This window comes from Crinia signifera, chromosome 2, assembly GCF_055691185.1.
Source record: "Crinia signifera chromosome 2, ASM5569118v1, whole genome shotgun sequence".
In the NCBI taxonomy this organism is placed as follows: Eukaryota; Metazoa; Chordata; class Amphibia; order Anura; family Myobatrachidae; genus Crinia; species Crinia signifera.
Window position 1 is genome coordinate 28,610,188 of NC_139218.1, and position 19,818 is coordinate 28,630,005.

Here is a 19,818-nt window from a genome sequence, read left to right on the forward strand (position 1 = left end):
AATTTACCCTTGCTGAGGCCCCTGGAAACTGCCGTGTTGGCGCAATGTACCATATCACCAGCTGGCGGGGCCACCTCTGGCGTCCTCCATTTTCTAGTGCACCTAGACCCCCTTACCCTCTTAGCTATTGCGTGCGCCACCATCTTAGCCAACTGGAGCGGGCGCTTGGGGGAATCCGACTCAACGCTACTGGCCGACAAGTGAGAGGAAAAGGAGTCACACACAGATAAATCAGTCTGCTCACCACTCATCGATGCTGCACCTTGCTCGACGGCTGCTTGCGCCGGAGGGACTGTGGCGGCTGTAACAGATGAAGTCTCGGGACCGGACACCCGAGAGGTGGTGTCTCGCTTCTTCTTCTGATGCCTGGGTGTGTAGCGTACGAGGTCCCACCGATAGCAGACGGTGCCGGGGTAACTGTATTGGCTGGAACCAAAGGCTCGGACACTTCGTCCCCTCCTTTGCCTGGTGAGTTTGCCTGGTGAGTTTGTCTGCGCCATCACATGCCCAAACCAGCATCTGCAGAGAGCACCATCGGAGCGACATCGAGTGGACCACTCGGAGTGGTGACGACTCAGCCGCAGAGGAAATACGATCTGCACCAACTGTGACCTTGGAAGAAACACAGGCATGAGATATCACAGCGCTAAATACCCTGGGAAACCACATGGTGGGAGGTCACCTCGACTGACCCACGGCCCTCGGGAGGGGGGGGGGGGGGGGGGCACGTTGGGAAACTAGGGGAATGTGTAGAGACCTTTGCTGAAGTGAAACTAGCCCAGAAAAGCTTGAGAATGCGCCAGACTACTAAACGGGGGACTGCAGCGGGGATACACCAGCATATGCAGGTACGTACGACGCACCCTGAAACCCCTTGTAAGGGGCGTATTTCTGATATGCAGCCTGCTGCAATGGAAAAGCCTGGAAACCAGACTACTGTAGGCCTGTATAAACAACTAGGTGCCCAGCGGTCTGAGGTGAGGTAAATGACCATGCATTCTGCAAACTGATGACCCACCAGCAACAAAAACATCGCTGGTAAACTCGTGGTAAAATTAAGAGGCATAAGGCTCTGTAAGCAAGGCTACTCAGACTGGGGCCCGGCTATGCCAGTAGGAAGGGAGGCCACATGAAGTGAGCCTTGGAGGGCATGCTGGTTCCTGTAGTGGATTTAGGGTAACTCCTGATAGGCTGGCTCCAACTTAGATATATTGGTAAGTGCTGTTATCATGTAGCCTTACAGTAAGACAATTATATGGCCCAGATTGGGTGCTGTTATCATGCAGTGTAGGACTTCCAGCATCAGAGAAGCCTTGGTTTTACAAATCTTTTTACTAATGCCCTTTGGTGTGCTGGGGGTTAATTCCCCCTCCCTTGCAGCACCTGAGGGCATTACTAGTTTGATTGAGCAGCACTGTTTTAGCTAACAGAGAGGGCAGAAATGGTGGGCCAACTGTAACAGGCATGTGAGGCACCATCCCAAGTGAGGCAGGGAGCACACAGACAGAAGGCCTTGTGCCTCAAAGACACCCCCCATATTAAATGCCACAAGTGAAATCAAACCTAGTAACCAGGGCACCAGCAGGTGGTGCTGTAGCACCATCACAGCCAGCATGGAAATCCCCAGCCCTGACACTGTCTACATGTGGCTGTGCAAGAGGTAGCAGATAAGATACACAGACAGAAAAAGCAAGCTGTACAGGGAGGAATGTAAGTAAAAAAGTGTGAGGAATGGGAGAGAATGTGGTGACTTAGCTGTTTATGCTTCCAGACTAATCCAGACTCAAAGAGGAAGTCCGTCCTATCCACTTGCCTATATGTACCCCTCTCTAAGCTGCCGCCCCTATGCTACCTGATTGGCAGATCTAACTGCCACTCACCTGAGATTTTCTTTGGCCTTCCTATCTTTTAAAAAGCTTTATTTAACAATCACAAATTCACAGGCTCTTAAATACACTCGAGCCTATGCGGCCCTTGTTCTATATTTGCATACCCTCCAACTGTACCGATTTAGCCGGTACAGTACCGTTTTTTAACGGTCTGTACCGGCTAAATCAAAGTGTACCGAATGTACCGTTTTTTTTATAACTGGCTCCTCCTCTGGCTTCCGACAAACTGGCATGCATAGGTTTGTAGTTTTATTCTTTCACAGCCGGCTGCTCTTCGGGGAGGGGGAGTGGCCGACCAAACTACAACTCCCAGAGGGCTTAGGGTGCCATGTCTCACACCCTATCACAACGCTTTGCGCCTGCCCTGCCGAGTGCCGACTCTGCTGCTGTGCCCCGCCGCTGCTGCTACTGGCTGCGCTGAGCCTGTCACACTCACAGTATATGACACAGGATAGTGCAGCGCAGGAGACAGTTGGAAGAGCGGCTCACCCTCTCTCTGACTGTTAATGACAGAGCCACCCCCGCCCTCCTCCTATGTTGTGCCGTGTGTCCAGTAAGCAGCAGCATTTCTCTCCCTCTACCACCTCTCTCCCCCTACGTGTGTGTGCTATCAGGCTGCATCCCAGGCCACCTGCATGAATACAGTCTCAGCCCCTGCACACCAACTGCCGCTGACTGCTCTCAGCCTGATGGACACAGGTAGGCACTGGGCAGCCTACTCACCTCATACAGATGCAGTGTTTTTTTTTTTTTTTAAAGTTTAGGGGTCGTGGCCACGCCCCCTTTACTCGTGACCACGACCCTTTTCTGCAGTTGTACCGATTTGTACTCCTCAAATGTTGGAGGGTATGTATTTGTATATATTCTAAGAGAGGAAAAAGCACATGAGAAGAGAGGGCCCTGCTCAGTTGGGGCTTACATTCTAAAGGGGAGGGGCAGACAGATAGGAGTGTCACAAAACGGGTAGAGGTGAGCTCTGGTAGAAATAAGTGACTTTGAGGAACTATGATATAAACTAGAGACTTTACTGAGGTACGAAAGCATCAGTGATATCACCTGAGAAGTCCAAGTATTAGTAGAGATCTGAATGAGGCTAGGGTTGTGCAAGTGATGCCGGGTGTGTGAGTGATACAGGTCTCTGGAGGTGTCATCATCACTGCCCCGCAGCACCTGAATGTTGAGAGAAAGGTGCCGGCAGAGGCACCCTGCAACCAGTAGCACAATGGATGCTCGCTCCAGTCATTGCCATCCTTACCAGATGTGGCAGCTCAGCCGTCTAGGTCTGATGATAAGGGTTTAGGGGACAGGGCAGCAACTCAGCTGAGTGGTATACACATTTTATGATGGCATTTAAAATATACAACATACAGCATGGCGACTTCACAAAGTCAACACGTTCTAGAACTCTCCTTCGTTATAATGCTAACCCTAACTCCGATGTCCTTATTTTAACTATGTCAACATGTAATACCGTAGTTTGCAGGCTGGACTCCCAGGTGAACACATACACCAGTCACAGGGAACTGTTGCATTTCTACTATTGTATCAAACATCAACCGGAAGAATTCGGTTCATACTCAGACATTTGTATATCTGATTGTGATTCCCCATTTCATGACCCAGATGGATCTTGATTTCCTTCATAAGATCATGAACCCCTGATAAAGTCTCTATTGGAGACGAAACGCGTTGGGTAATGATCACGGTTTTGAAAAATAAAAAATCTCTCTTCAAATGAAATAACCAAGAGTGTACTTATTATTATTTTTATCATATGGACATTACAATTGGAGGGCGCTGAATACACTATTGTTGGTGTGTTTGAGGAGTATCTAGTTCCAACTAGTAGGGAACTGAGTGTCAACAGCGACCATTCATCTAAGTATTTTAATAGCGCAATTTTAGAGATTTTTGTGTTGTATGTAATACCGTATGTTTTACGCAAGTCTACAAATTCCAGATGTCGATATGATATGCCGGCATTATGAACGTCGATTTGTTGAGTGCATATCGATTTGAAGATGTGAGGCCATCATTTCTGTAAGTTGTGTGAGCGCAGTAACTGCTGCAAGTTTGGAAACTGCCGTTACAAACTAAAGTTGTAAGAGTCGGGGGCTGACCCAAATAACAATACAGATTTGCATTTGGTTCCCATTATGAAGCCTGATTGAACAGCTTAATGAGCTGCAAGGACTGTAATGTCTTACAACAGCTTCATCTGCCGCACTGACGTTCAAGTGCAAAAGTCTTCTTCAAATGAAAGAGATGATTTCCACTTCACACAGCCCTCTTCTTTTCATTTGGAATTCCCATTTGAATTATTAATCGCGAGCGCTATTAGACTGAATTAATGCATTAATTTGAATCCATTCTTTGAATTTTAATAGGACTTAAAAAGTAAAATTGCTTCAGCCAGTAATATGCAGCGGTGGGGTAAACATCTGTTCTAATCACTTCTCTGCTATCTGCGTATAATAGTCTCTTACACAACATGTCACCGAGGCACTTAACTGTGCGAGATGCACAACATATGTTTTAAACGAGTGCTTTGAAAAGTGCGCAACCAGCAAAATTTGTGATCATTCCCAATGACTATTTAAATACAGATTTTGGGCCTAGTTCTGATTAATTCGGGACAGGGCAAAAACATCAGTTCTGATATTTGGGCGTCTGCGCAAGCGTATATTTGCACATGTGCAGATCCCTGCAACGAATGGTCTCAGCGAGTTGTTGTGGGGGAGGGCCGGGGGTGGGGGCAGACGGCTGCGGGAATAGACGCTGGGCTTTCCCATGGGTACGCGGGTGGGTTGATACCTGCTGGGGGTCGGATGGCTGACATCACTGGATGTCAGCCATTCACTCTGTCTTCGCCCAGGCGCGCACAATTAAAAGTCAGTGTTCACTGACTTCTAGAGATGGAGTGTCTCTATTTTTTGCGGGACCTGGTGATTCTATCAGGACCCGCCATCGGACGGAAGGGGGTGTGCGTGCATGTAACGCCCTGTTCCGTCTGAGGCCACCGCCACCCTCCACCGCCGCCACCACCGCTCAAACCTTGCCCATAGCCCTGAAGCGGAGACAGGCAGGGATTCCGCTCCCCACCGCCGAGTGACGGGGATGCAGATTCCGCTCCCCACCACCGAGTGACGGGGACGCACGTGCGTGTGAGGCGCTCGCGCATCCCCGTTAGATGGAGCGCCTCTCTGCCTGCTCTCGCCAGCGCAGGGGATCTGGCGAGAGCTGGTGCTGAATGACAGGTGCTCCATCTGTATTTGCAAAGACAGAAGAAATCAAACGATGGTCAGCGACCATCGAATGATTTTTTCCTGCAGCGGAGGCATGTGAGGGGATGTGTTCTCCTTGCACATCCCCTTGCATGTTACCAAGGGGAATTGGTGGCGGCATGGGGAGCGGCGTCTCAGGCGCTCAGTAAGCTGCGACGTTCCCAGCTTACCAAGCCGACCTGAATCGGGCCCTTAAGGAGGATGTAGTAATTATCCCCCAAAACAAACAAATATGGGATTAGCAAGGACCCTATAAGTGTGTTTATTTCTAAGCGTCCCATAAGTTGTCTAAATTTATTTCAAGTACCCCTAATCATACCAAAGTACCCCCTGTGCATTTCTAGTTGTAGAATTAAGAAAATAAATTATACATGCGGCATAGTTATAGCACCACCAAGATGAGAGCTTCGGCTGCAGACTGAATCGTAGGGTTATACGGACGCTGTAGTTAAGAACGCACAATAGTGTACGACATTAGCATAAATGGTTCATCTTTCACAACTTTGTCGCCATCTGCTGGTGTTAAAGTATTACTTATATTTCTTTTCACTTCTACAATCCTTATACCAGGGATGGTGTACCTTCGGCCCTCCAGCTGTTGTTGAACTACACATCCCAGGATGCCCTACTACAGTTTTGCTATTTGGCCATGCTAAAACTGTTGCAGGGCATGCTGGGATATGTAGTTCAACAACAGCTGGAGGGCCGAAGGTTCCCCCATCTAGAGGGCTTCTCTTCAAAAGGAGTAAGGTGTTTTACAGAAATCATAAACATTGGGACTGATTCAGACTCAGTTGCCCCATCCCTCCCCACCATGTGCCCACAAAATTTTGCTGGCCCATCGCTATTATGCACGCATTTTTCTACATAGAAAAGCGCTCACACATTACCAGCTTCCCCCTTGCTGCAAAGCCAGGTGCATGTTGCCCATGTTTCAGGTCACAGAGGTTGCATGTGGCGTCATGCAGCCACCACGACCCTCTCCCCAAGTGGTCTCACAAAATGCAGGCATGCCACCCCTGAAACGGACTGTTGCTGCCTTGTCGCTGCCCCCAGACGGCTCCGAAACTACCACTACCTGTGATCGCAGTTTCAGGGCTCATTCAGGCACATGTGCAGAAGTGCGGAAATCGCCGAATAGCCTATTTCCGCACTTCTGCGTTGAAGTCTGAATTGGGCCCATAATACAGAAGTTTAGCATTAAAAAGAAACCCACAGAAACCATGACTTTAATAGCGATATGAGGCAGACAATTTGGGTAATAACCTCCAAGGATTAGTCATTTTACCCATGAGAGTACCAGGTGAGGAAGCTGCATTGGGCACTCTGCTGTACATTGGATACAGTATATGAGATAAGCAATAGTACATGGAAGGTAATTTTGCTGCCGCTATCGAGGGGAGTGCTGTTGGGAGGGGCGGTAGCCATATTGCTCTGGGGAGGACAGTAAGTTACTGGGGGAGGGGATTGATAGTACTTTAGGGTCGACATTGAAGGGGTAGTGTGAGTGCTGTGTGGAGAATTGTGAAAGAGTCTGTCAGAGTGTTGTGAGATGGAGATTTAAGGTGCTGGTGGGGTATACACTGAAGGTGTGGTGCAGTATTTTGTGGTGGGGGTGGTGGAAAAAGGAGTGGTATGGGGTGGTGTAGTGTAAATAAGAAGCAATATGGCGTGGTATAATGTGAATAAGGAGCAATCTGGTGTGATGTGAATAATGAGCAAAATGGTGTGGTGTAATGTAAATAAGGAGCAACATGGTGTGGGATAATGTGAATAAGGAGTGATACGGTGTGGTGTAATGGGAATAAAGAGTGATACAGTTTGCAGTAATGTGAATATGGAGCAATATGGTGTGGTGTAATGTGAATAGAGAATGATACAGTGCAGTGTAATGTGAATAAGAAGCAATATGGTATGGCATAATGTGAATAAGAAGCGATACGGTGTTATTTGAATAAGAGGTAAAACGGTGCGGTGTAATGTGAATAAGGAGCAACATGGTGTGTCATAATGTGAATAAGTGTTACCGTGTGGTGTAATGGGAATAAGGAGTAATATGGTGTGGTGTAATGTGAATAAGAAGCAATATGGTGTGGTTTGATGTTAATAAGGAATGATACAGTATGGTGTAATGTGAATAAGCAATATGGGGTGTTAAGATGTGTGATTCAGCCCCTTCCGATCAGGTCTAAATTAAAATCTTAAACGCCAGTTACAATTCCTCATGCTTTATGGGAAATGCTTAAGCTTCAGGGTTGGAGAGCAGGTTTCTTCAACTGAAGAAGCTCAAATTGGGCATCTCAGTCCCTGCATGGTCACATGCACTCTGGCACGTGAGGAGAAGTCCTGCTTCTTGCATTAGCATAAAGTTACAGTCGCTACTATGGCAAAAAAATGGTAAAGTAGTTGCAGTAGGACATTTGACCCGGAATGAGCCCCAACTGATGCTGCTTTACGTTATGCAAATAAGTATAATTTCGCTGCTTGCGATGTCAGTACCACTATATAGAAGTGAGGCCTAATAATAAGATTACTAAGTCTGGTGGATGTACGTGGTTATATTGTACCTTTTGCCATAATTGCCTGACATAAAATATGGCCGTTAACATCTTATTCAAAAATATATTTTATTCTGGTTTCCTTGGTGAATGTTGCCCTGTGCTGAATAATATATGTTTAGATTACAACATTCCATGTAGTTCCATCTATTTGTTTTATTAGCGGAGGGAATGTTCTCTGCGCTGTTATTTAATAAATATTCATAGCAATGTATTTTCTTTAAAAAAAACAAAAACATAATAACAAAAAAAAAATTGCAAAGCGAAATTAAAAAAGCAAAAAAAAGAATTTATTATTTTTGGGGGGTTGGCAGGTGCGGAGATTGTATACACTGGTATTTCTTAATGCACCTTACTGCAACAAGACACCTTTGTGCTACGTGCTCGGGGGACCTGTGTAGACTACATTTATATTTGATATTTCCATGACAACCTTTGCAGCGGAGGGAGATAGCGATGCCTCTGTAATATATTCGGCATTGCTTTGTACATCGGCTAAGCAAAGGTGACATGATTTCAGAATCACATAATGAGCCCAGGACTTACTCACTGTACAGACCTCCACTGCAGCGTCTGACAGACGATTCTGCCAGCAATACTTTCCCCTCATTATCTTGTGCTGTGTTTTGACAATATTTTAAATTGAATTGGCAAGTTGAATACAAGCTTCTGTTGCTACTATGACCAAATATTCATGGATTATGCTCTGCTGTAGGTCACGGAGAATGTCACTGGAGCTGCTGATAACTGTGATCTGTCTAACCTCCCCCCCCAGATACATGAGGTCTCATCTTCCTTAGGCTATAACTGAAAGTTCTGCACAGCAAGAAAAAACATAGCAGTATAATTTATAGGTGCAACGGTGAAATGCGTGTAGGACAATGTACAGTATGTTTAGACCACTGTGGCTGAGGAACAAATTCTGTAAAATGCGCCAGTACATTTTGCAAATTACTCACCAGTTAACTTAATTGAAACTTTTATTAGGGGAATTTTGACCCCTAGATGATTTTCCTGAATTACATGGTGTAGGCATTCGATACTAGGCTATACAATATCAGCTGTCACCATGGAGACACATATACAGATAAATGCACTTCCCTATATCTTTTGAAATTCTTATTCTATTCAAATTTCCAATTGAAACTAAAAAAATACTCAGACTAACACAGAGTGCAGTTAATTTTGAATCCAGGGCATTGGAATTTTGTATTTATATCCCCCCTTTCAACTATCTCTTTACAATTACTCTGCTGGTTATGGAACTGAAGGTATGACAAAAGGTGGGGAACCGGTATAAATAACAAGGCCAGGGGTCTCTCGATTGTTGTGGGAAGGCAGACATGATATAGAGCCATCAGAAACAGGGTGTCACGGTTTTTGACTCGGACGGGTGAATGTCAGACCGGGAATTGGCTTGACCTGACTCAGGGGTGCGGAGTCTAACCGTACCGGTGGTTTTCGACAGTGACCCCTCCAAGCGGGATTTGGGCTTCGCTGCACTTGGTATGCCGGTCGCGGTCCCCTGGTCAGGTTTCCCACATGGTGCTGGTAAACACTGGGCGTAAGGCAGGGTAAGCTATGGAATACTCATGGTCAGACTTGCCGGGTCAGGAACTTGTAGACAGATACAGGTACTATAGGAGTAGGCTTGAGCAAGAGTCCAAGTACTAGCCGGGTCATACACTGGGAGTCACAGGATGCAGTACACAGGGAGCGGGCAGGATAATGGTCACAGAACAAGCCAAGGTCATACACAGGATGTCACGAATGCAGTACACAGGGAGCAGGCAGGAGAATAGTCAGGAGAATAGCTGGAATCATACACTGGTAACACTGGATTTCAGACCAAGCACTGGGAACGCTGGAGCAGGTTAGTGAACCTATACTCTGGCACCTTCTGTCTGCCAGAGACTGCCTTTTATAGGAAGCACAAGGAACTGGATCACCTGTGCCTCAATCAATGAGAGCTGAGCATGTCTCACTCAGGTGTTTAATCAATTAGCAAAGCTCAGACCACACAGAACTCCCTTGCAGCATGGAGCAGGGCTGAACTGACAGGAGAAGCCACAAACCAGGTAAGAACCAAACAATAACTGAATGTTGTGACACAGGGTTAATTTCTCCTTCGTGCTCACGTCACACTCCCACAAGCCGGGTCTGTTTTAGTCATTTGAATGAATAATTAAATTTACCCCATGGCCCTAATACAAGCAGAGTATAGACACCACAATACCTTCTTTTAATGTAATGCTAATGCTGAGACTATCAACTACGCTAAGACAATATTGCACATAAAGGGCATGTGCAGGGAACTGATGGCACATAAGGGGAATGTGGAGGGGACTGATGGCATATAAGGGGCATGCAAATTGGTCTGATGTCATATAAAGACCATGTACAGGGGTAAGGTGACACATAAGGGTATGTAGAGAGGTTATGGATGAATCTGACCAACATATCACACAAACTGTAAAATTTACAAGCATATATTTCTATACAGACCATGATTTCACGTACACGCATGCTAGAAACTGGTGACACATTATGCTCACCATCCTAGACTATACTGTATTTTAGGATTTAGTGCCATCCGCCACACCTCCTTTCTCATTCTATGGCTCAGACTGTGTCCTCCTCTGTCTGGGGTGGCTGGACCATTAGACCTGGTGCTTCCAAACTTTTCTTTCCTAGAGTAATGTATTAATAAAATGACTTTGGAAGGAGGGCTACAACATGATTTCTCACAATATGCCTCCCAGTAATCAAGTAAGGAAGTTTCACTGAATAAATCATAGTCTAAAAAAGACTAAAACTAATAAAATTATTTGAGTTTTTTGGGTACTTATTTCCTAGCCTGACGCCCACGATCTAGATTGCATGTCTCGGGCTGATATCTCAAGCATTGCATGCATCTTATGTGTTTGTGCGGCATAAGATGCATGCGATGGTGGCCTCCTCTCGTAATTAGGCCATGCACCCAAAACATTTCAAGTCGAGAGTGGAGTGTTATTGTCACCCCCCCCAGCAGTAGCACATACTGTAATGCAGAATGGTACTGTGATGAAAACCAGGCGTGAGCCCGCAGCCGTGACCACTGTTTAGGACGGCTACGACAAACCCTACGCTGACTCTGTTGACAACCTCTGGCAGATGACAGACCCCTGCGAAAGCTAGTGTTCACCTTTAGTCGCCGTGTCTGAAGGAGCGAGTTAGGCCCACTCCAACCCCGATGCAACCAGGTCTTGGGAGGTGACAAAGAGCTTGCGATCGTCAGAGGTAAACCAAGAGGATGAACTAAACTAAAGGGCCTAACTGAAATGACACTCTAACTGCTGGCACCAGGCCAAGACGGGAATGCGACCCAGTCGCAAACCCAATATGACCAACCAACCAGGGGTCTCCACCTCTGGGTGGCTGCAGGGGAACGCCGAGAGCAGGAAGATGCGTCACCCCGCCCTGGGCGGAAGTCGTCTGAGGGTGCTCGGCGGTGCTGGGCGGAAGTGCCGCGTGCATCCTCCGTGCACCGGCCTTCCGCTGCTGCGACCCCCAAGCCTGGGAGCTAACACATACTGTACCTACAGCATGTGCTGTACTGACAGCAGGCTCAGCATGAGCTCTCAGTGAGACGCTTATGCTGAGCCTGCTGTCAGCACAGCACATGCTGTATGTGTGTGCTGCCCGGGAGAGATAGAGGAGGAAGGGGGGTCAGACCAGGACCCCCGCCGGGCCCCTCCAGCAAGCCTGCACCCGGGTAATCAGTACCCGCTCCCCCCCCTGGGCTTTGGTACTAGGTTATGTTGAAGGGTATGCTGATAAGTACAAGAGACACCTGCAGTTAGTTAAGTTGTACAGATATATAAATAATGTATTAGGGTGTAAAACTTACGGAGTTACCATCAAAGTTAATATTGTAAAGGCCCCACAAATTAATGCATATATTTAACAGTCTTTTTTTTTTAATAAATAAATAATTATTTATCATCATATTTTAATAGACTGACAATACCACATGTTCCCATCGTCCAATTGCTGTAAAATTGTTCTCTAAGTGTAACATTAGAGTTACATTAGAAGACTGTATTACTTTTCTCTGCAACTTATATAGTCCTTGAATAGTTTCACTGGTAATTACATAAACTGCAGTAACAGCTGAGCATTCGGTGACAGCCCTAGTAAATACAAGTGCCACGAGAATCCAGTAATTGCCGATGCTTAGAATACATTCTATTAATTAAGACACCAGCCATCTGAATCCCATTACAAGATTTATATGTCGCTCTATGAGAAATCTCACATGACATGTTTTCCCACAGTAATTAGTGTTTTTGTCCTTTGGGGAACAATCACTGTCGTATTTGGATTTCTGCAGATATGGGCCCTTATTCTGATCGGTGCGGATATTCCCGCATTCTTACGGTGCGGTCCGCACGCCACGGTGTTTTGCCGCGTGCGGCCATCGTCCGTAGAAACGCCCACGTGTCCTCCGCATTCGGACGGACTCACTCTTTAAGAACAGGGCGTGTTTACGGACGACATACAAACCATGCGTGTGCGGGAGAAACACTCCGATTCTGCACGGTATTACTGAGTATTACAGAGTATGCTCGGAAATACCGCATCCGAACGGGAGCCAAGCGGTGCTACCGCCCGTAAGCGGAGTATTTACGCCAAACAACCCACTATTATGTCAATTCTGCAATACATCACATGACCCACTTATTCAATTACCTATCCTCATAAAAAACAGCTTATTTGGAATTGGAATCAATTAGATGCCAATATATCCTTACAAGCATGCCTAACACATCCATTGCACACATTAACCCTTACAGCAATGTAAGTGCAATGGTTTGTATTACACCCTGTGTAAAAGATTATAAACAATCTACACATATACTGTTTCAAGTGCAAATAAAACCAACAACTGTGAACTTGCATAAAGAATTTATTTTAAATCAACATTAACATAAAAAATAAAATATAAAATATAATAAATCAAAGCAGCAGATCGCGGATGTCCTGCAGGTCTGCTAGAAGGAGCCTTAAATGTTGCTCCGCTCGCAGGACGGCCCCACGCACCCCCTCATCTGCCGGTGTGGTGTCATCTGTGGGCATGTCAAAGGGGCAAAAATTAGTCATGTTATTCATGCATACATTTCACATACTGCGACATAAATTGCACAAATGCTAGGTGACATGTGTGTATATATATATATATCTATCTATGTAGAGAGATAGAGACACACATAGATAAATAGATATGACACATACATATATACATACATGCTAACTTATTTACTACATACTGTCTTTTTTGGCCTCTACCCTTTACTCTGCAGAAGACATAACAGTCATATTGTTTCTTCTCAGTCACAACCCACCCATGACTAACCAATGACAAGCATGTCATGGCCTCCGTCAATAAGAACTTGTCACAATCTGCTCAGTCTAAGTTCAGTGATGGTTCGTGGCATGGGAGTTATGCAAATGTCAGGAATGCACAGTACACATCCTCAAAATCATAATTCTGTCTAAACCAACCTACAATTCTGTAAGGGCAAAAAAACAATCTGAACTACAGGGGGTGTTTAGGTAGAGGAGGCTCCTGGGACACTGGCAACTTCTGACTCCATTCCAAGGTAGGCCGGCCCATACTCCATTTATAGCATACATCCTATAGTTTAGAAATAACATTCACCAACAATATAGATTCCACTATTTGATGGGTCATAATCAACACTTGCAGCAGGTGAATTTCATCCACAAATGATCCACTCATCCCTTTACTCCAGGATCCTGTTTAACTACTACGGTTATGTGGCAGTCAAAATGGAGCTCCAACCCATCCCACAAACCTGTGTAATTCAGAGGTGTCCTGGATGAAAGGGATGCCTTGGACACCCCATCTAACCCGTACCTGTATCTGTAGCTACCCACTTTGGGGTCTATATGAATAGTATGGGCCAAAAATTTGTTATCACCAGTGCTACATAACAAATACCAGGGTACTTGTGAGTTATCCGGGCGTCCGATTTTAAAATCGGGTCGGATCGGGACATCGCATCGCATCGCATGCGACCATCGGATGCGATGCGATGCGATGACCCGATTTTTCCATAGGAATCAATGTTAAAATGGACTGAGTCCATTTTAACATGGAATTCAATGGGAAAAAGGGGTCCTTTTCATACCCCTACTATCCAAGTGGGCATGGAGTTGGATATAAACCTGTGGCGAGCGTAGCGAGCCACCGAGCCCGAAGCGTGGCGAGCGTAGCGAGCCCCGCGAGGGGACACGGAATACCGTCCCCTCGCGGGGCTCGCTTCGCTCGCCACGCTTCGGGCTCGGTGGCTCGCTACGCTCGCCACAGGTTTATATCCAACTCCATGCCCACTTGGATAGTAGGGGTATGAAAAGGACCCCTTTTTCCATAGGAATCATTTTAACATTGATTCCTATGGAAAAATCGGGTCATCGCATCCGATGGTCGGATGCGATGCGATGCGATATCGTATCGCATCGCATCGGATTGTATGCCTTAACTTAAGGCATACAATCAAAAAATCGGGAGCCCGGATAACTCACAAGTACCAATACCAGTACAACTACTTCATTAATGATGCATTATGTTAACATACCGATCTGATGGTACTCCGGGGCCTGGCACGCCTCCTCCCCCTCATCATCAGACTCCTCCGGGGCAACCGTGGCCTCCTCAGCCCCCTCCTCCGCCAGCTCCTCTGCCACAATATCCTCCTCCTCCAACTCCTCCTCCACCTCCTCCTCCTCCACCTCCTCCTCCTCCTCCTCCTCCTCCTCCTCCACCACCACCACCACCTCCTCCACCTCCTCCTCCGCCACCAACACCTCCTCCTCCGCAACCAACTCCGCTTCCACATCCTCCTCCACCACCTCCTCACGCACCTCCTCCTCCTCCACCACCATCTCCTCCTCCTCCACTTCCTCCTCACGCACCTCCTCCTCCTCCACCACCATCTCCTCCTCCTCCACTTCCTCCTCCTCCACCCTTGCCGCCACCTCCTCCTCCGGGTCTTGGGCCTCCTCCTGGCCCAGGGCTGCCTCCGCCTCTTCACGGGCCTGTCGGGCTTGGGCTCGTGCTGTGTGGTAGAAAAAAAAATCATGGTCAATGTCGGGTCATTGGGGCACATGTATTAATCCATAACAAGACATACATGGAAGGGTGATAATGATGGCAAACGATGCAGGAAAGTAGCTCCTTACTGTTCATGGATTCCAAATTGTGACATGTAAATTATTATGTGATTGTTAGTAATTTGTTCACACATTACAACCCAGGCATTTATCAATGTGTAACACATATTAGATCTGGCACATTGTATGCATCAGAATCCTCAATGCTATGGCATTACATATAAAAGCCACATGACTGCATGTTAACCAGGAAGAAGCACACATAACAGTCTATGGACTTTTAAACCCATGGACACCCAGTTATCATGAGACACATTTTATTGTTTATATATGCTATGTTGTAAGTGCGAAATTTCATAGCTAAAATACTCACAATCAGCAATTTCGCTCCTGAGTTGCTGGAGCAGCTGGGGCTGGCGCCTGCGGAGGTCCGACCACCGCCTCTCAAGCTGCCCGAGGGACCTCCGCACCCGAGTGCGGGCGTAAATTCGGCGCCCTGCCGCAGCATAGGCCCTCCGCTTATGGCGGTTTGTGATAAACGGCCCCGCACGGCCCAGCCTTGTCTCCATGACGGAGACAAGAACCCTCAGCTCCGCATGTGTGAAGGGTTCTGCCCTTCGTGTCTCCGCCATGTTGACAATGGCATCTATCAACCAATCAGGTGGTGGCATTGGTTGATCACAGTTATTTGTGTTAATAACTTTATTGTTCATCTTTACATGAACAGCGTGTCTGCGCCAACACAAATGGTGACAAATTCGCATGCCTTCAAAACAGTAGTGTTGATGTATGGCAATGAACAAATCTGATATATATAAAACACAGTGTGTATGCACTTAGCAAATCCAATGACGCCTCGCTCCGCCAAGCAACGCGTGCTATAGCTTAGCAACGCCTAGCTGTACTTAGCATTATTTACTCTATGCATCTATGTGTATGCGTACATTTATGTGTAAAAGACACATACACACACTTGCAGGTATCCTGAGACCAGCATTATACACCAGCCCTGCCTGCCTGCCTGCCTGCCTGGCTGCCTGCCTGCCTGCCTGCCTGGCTGCCTGCTCCTTGAAATGTTGAAACATGTGAATAAATTCTAATAGCATATATATATATATATATATATACTAGGTGATTCATCGCGCCCTACGGGCGCTCTTCACACCGTCGTAGGGGGCTGCGCCCCATTAAAATGACAACAAAATATTTGTAGGAATGTTTTTTTTTTTTGTCTGAATGTGTGTAATGCCAATTGGAGTGTCAGTTTGAAAAACGAAAGATGTGATGAAATGACATTGGCAATGGTTTTGTGCTTGTGTTATTGTTATAAATAGTATTTTGGTCACTTTAAATGCATAAAATGTAGAGTTGAGGTAATTTATGTGTTGAAATAAGTGTTGAAATACATTGAAGATTCAAAATGTTTAATTGTCAACATTGCAATTAGCTTTGTAAGTTGCGCCATATTGAAATGGTTGAAACATAGCCAAGAACAGACATTATCAAGCAATGACACATTACATGTGAAATACTTCATGAAAAACAACATTTTTAGTAAATTGACGATGATTACAAAGTAGGCGTCCTTGTTCTTCATTAGTGTTAATGTGGACTTTAACTTGATTTGGATGTCTAGATCTTGATAAAGCGACATAAAGTTGACCATGTGAGAAGACAGAAGTTTGTAGATGAATTCCCACAAAATTAAATGTTTGACCTTGGGATTTGTTTATTGTGATAGCATAGGCTGGAATTATTGGAAATTGTCTGCGTTTTAGGATAAATGGCAATGTGGTATCACTTGGAGCTAAATCAATTCTGGGAATAAAGACAATGTCGCCTTTGTTGCAATCGGAAAGAATTCTGGTTGTTATAAAGTGTTGACCCAAGTCTTCTATGATTAACCGTGTGCCATTACACAATCCTTTTTTTGGGTTAAGGTTGCGTAGAAGCATTACAATGACTCCTTTTTTTAAGAGCAAGATATGTGGAGGCATTCCTGAAGGAGTTTGGTCATGTAGAAATTCCTGAGGGAAGTTTAAAGCGTCGTTGGGGTCTTCACTAACGACTGAGTCGGCGCTGTAATAAATCTTTCCAATTCCGGGCATTAAATCAATAATTTTGCGATTCATTTCAAGTGTGTGGGCATTTGTGGGAGCAAGAATAACTCGTTGTGAAAGGTCATCGACTGACATATTTTGTACATTGTGAAAAATAGTTGTAATGAGATCCTCAGTTGTTAGCATATGTTGCGGAATTTCAATGATGTTAGTTTGGGAAATTTCGGGTACTGGTGGTATAGTTCCCATTCCAACTTGTAAAAGCCACTGATTATGTTGTAGTTGGCCTTCACTTCGCATGTTCGTAGTAAGACTGAGAGAAGTGAAATGTTGCCACAGATGACTTGATTTAATGCAGCATTCGATAATATCGGTTTGTGTTCCTCTTGGCACAACTGGAAGGGTTTGTCGAAAATCACCTCCTAAGACAATAATTTTGTTACCAAATGGTTTGTTTAGGTTCATTACTTCTTGTAGAAGTTTGTCGATGCATCTAAGGCCATGTTTTGGGAGCATTGTTATTTCATCAATGAGAATGACAACAGCTTGACGTAACAGGTGTGCTTCTGGGGACGTTAGTCTCATGGAAGAAACAGATGTATCCAGTAGTGGGACAGGTAGCTTAAATCCACTGTGAACAGTGCGTCCACCTTTGAGTAGAGTTGCTGCAATTCCTGTTGTTGCAAACGGCAATATAATCTTACCTTGGCCTCGTATATATGCTATCAGTGTCGTGTACAGGAATGTTTTTCCCGAACCTCCCGGGCCATCCACATAAAAACATTGGCTTTGGATGTTGTCCGATTGTACAGCCATGATTATTGTGTTGAAAGCAGCTAACTGTTGGTTGTTAAGCATTGAAATATGTTGATTAGCTACATTTTGTTCTTCTATGACATTATATGCTTGTTCTTGTGGTGCATTTCCAGTTGGAATTGGCAAGCCAAGCAGTGCACATGACAATCCATGTTGCTGTAAAATAGTGTTAATGTGGTGTAGAGCTTTGCTTTGGGCAAGGTCTTGGTTATTATTGTGACTAAAGTCAAGAGTGAATTGAATAAGGTGATCTTTCCATAATTGAAGTGGTTCAGCAGGCTGACAAAAACAACATATGTAGGCAAACATTTCTCGTAACTGTTTAGGCATAATGTAAGTGGCTGCATCTGATAAACAGTTATGCCATTCGTTATCTGATGCGAGAAAGCCATGTGCTAAAGCAGCAGCTTTAAAGGTTTCCCAAACCACACCATTTACAGTTCGCAATGCTTGGAAACTGATAGCACCGGGCACATGTAGTAGTAAAAGACGTAAATAAAAACGCTCTTCATTTTTGATACTGACGGTATACATTCGTGCAACAATTTTGTCTCCACCTCGTTGTCTTGGTTGCCATTTGGAATGTGTGTAAACATAGTGAAGTGGAATGTCGGAGTACAGCCATTGCTGTGAATGTGGTGTAGTAGCATTGAGGTGAAACCAAGCTTCTAGTTTGGTTTGTACAGTTTGTGCTGCACGGAGAGCTTTTTGTTCATGACCTTGCTCAAATATGATTGTTTGCTGGTTGGGTAAATGGACTGGAAGTCTAATTACGCTGTGTGAGCGATTATGCATGAATGATTCTCGTAGTCTCCAAATGGCTTCAGGTGGGCTCACATAGCGACAGTCAATGAAATTGGTTATTTCATTGTATTGAAGTTCTGCTTCTCCATTTGGTGTAATAGCCACATTAGCACAATCAAACCCTTTAAAAATGTATTTGTATATGTACTTAATAGCTGTAAGTGATGTGCATACTTCAACGTTGATGTGAGCATTGTACTTAAGTGATAAGTATGGGTTGTATGGGACCACATTTTGGTTGGACATAAGTACACCGCGAACTTCTACTTGTTCTCCAGGTCGACGTTGGTAAATAGGATAGCCATTTGTGTTTAAGGTGGTTTCATGGTGGAATGGTTTTGGAAAGAGCTTGGAACATTTGCCATCTTTCATGCAGGGTGCACGTGGATTATTGATGCCGCATGGACCATGTAGCATGCAGCGTGTTATAATGTTGCGCAAAATTGGATTTTCGTTTGATGGTATTTCAGCAGAGACAAATTGATTGATTTTTTGGACGGTGGTAATTTTGTCTTCAGTTTGCAGTGTCATAAGTATATGTGCATGTGGTAGGCCTCTTTTTTGAAACTCAATAGTATATACATAAGCTTTGGCCTTTCCAAAAACACCATGCTTACTGATATCATTAATGAGCGAATGTAGCTTAATTTGAAATACCCGTGCTACTAAATCAGGTCGATCTGAAGTATGTTCGCCAGGTCGTAAATTGTCTTTTATTTCATTCCAAGTTGGATTAGCAGTGAACGTTATGAAAACATCAGGAGCACCCCACTTAGCAAAAATAGACATAGCGTCACAGCAACGCTCTCGCATATGTCTCGGTGAGCCTTCAAAGGTTGATGGCAAAATAACAGCGACACCAGGTTGCATGTTGAGATTATCAGCTTTGTTTGCAATGTGATCAGCAAGTCCTTGATATTGTTCTGCTCGTAAACGTGTTTGATTGTGTCGAATGTAGTTTAATCTATTAGCTTCAACTTGAAGATATGAATCAACTAACCATTGTTGAGTTAATTTTCCTGCAGACATGATGGGACTAAATTCTTCCCGAATGGCTGTTAAGGCCGCCTTGTACTGTAACATGGAAACATTTTTGTTCACTGGATTAAGTTTTGCTGTATTGTATGACTCACATTGCCAATTTGGTTGCCATCCTGGTTCACCATATGGAAATAAAAGGGCGTATGTCATTGGATCCATGTTTGGGCTTAAAATGTTTAAATGTATAAAT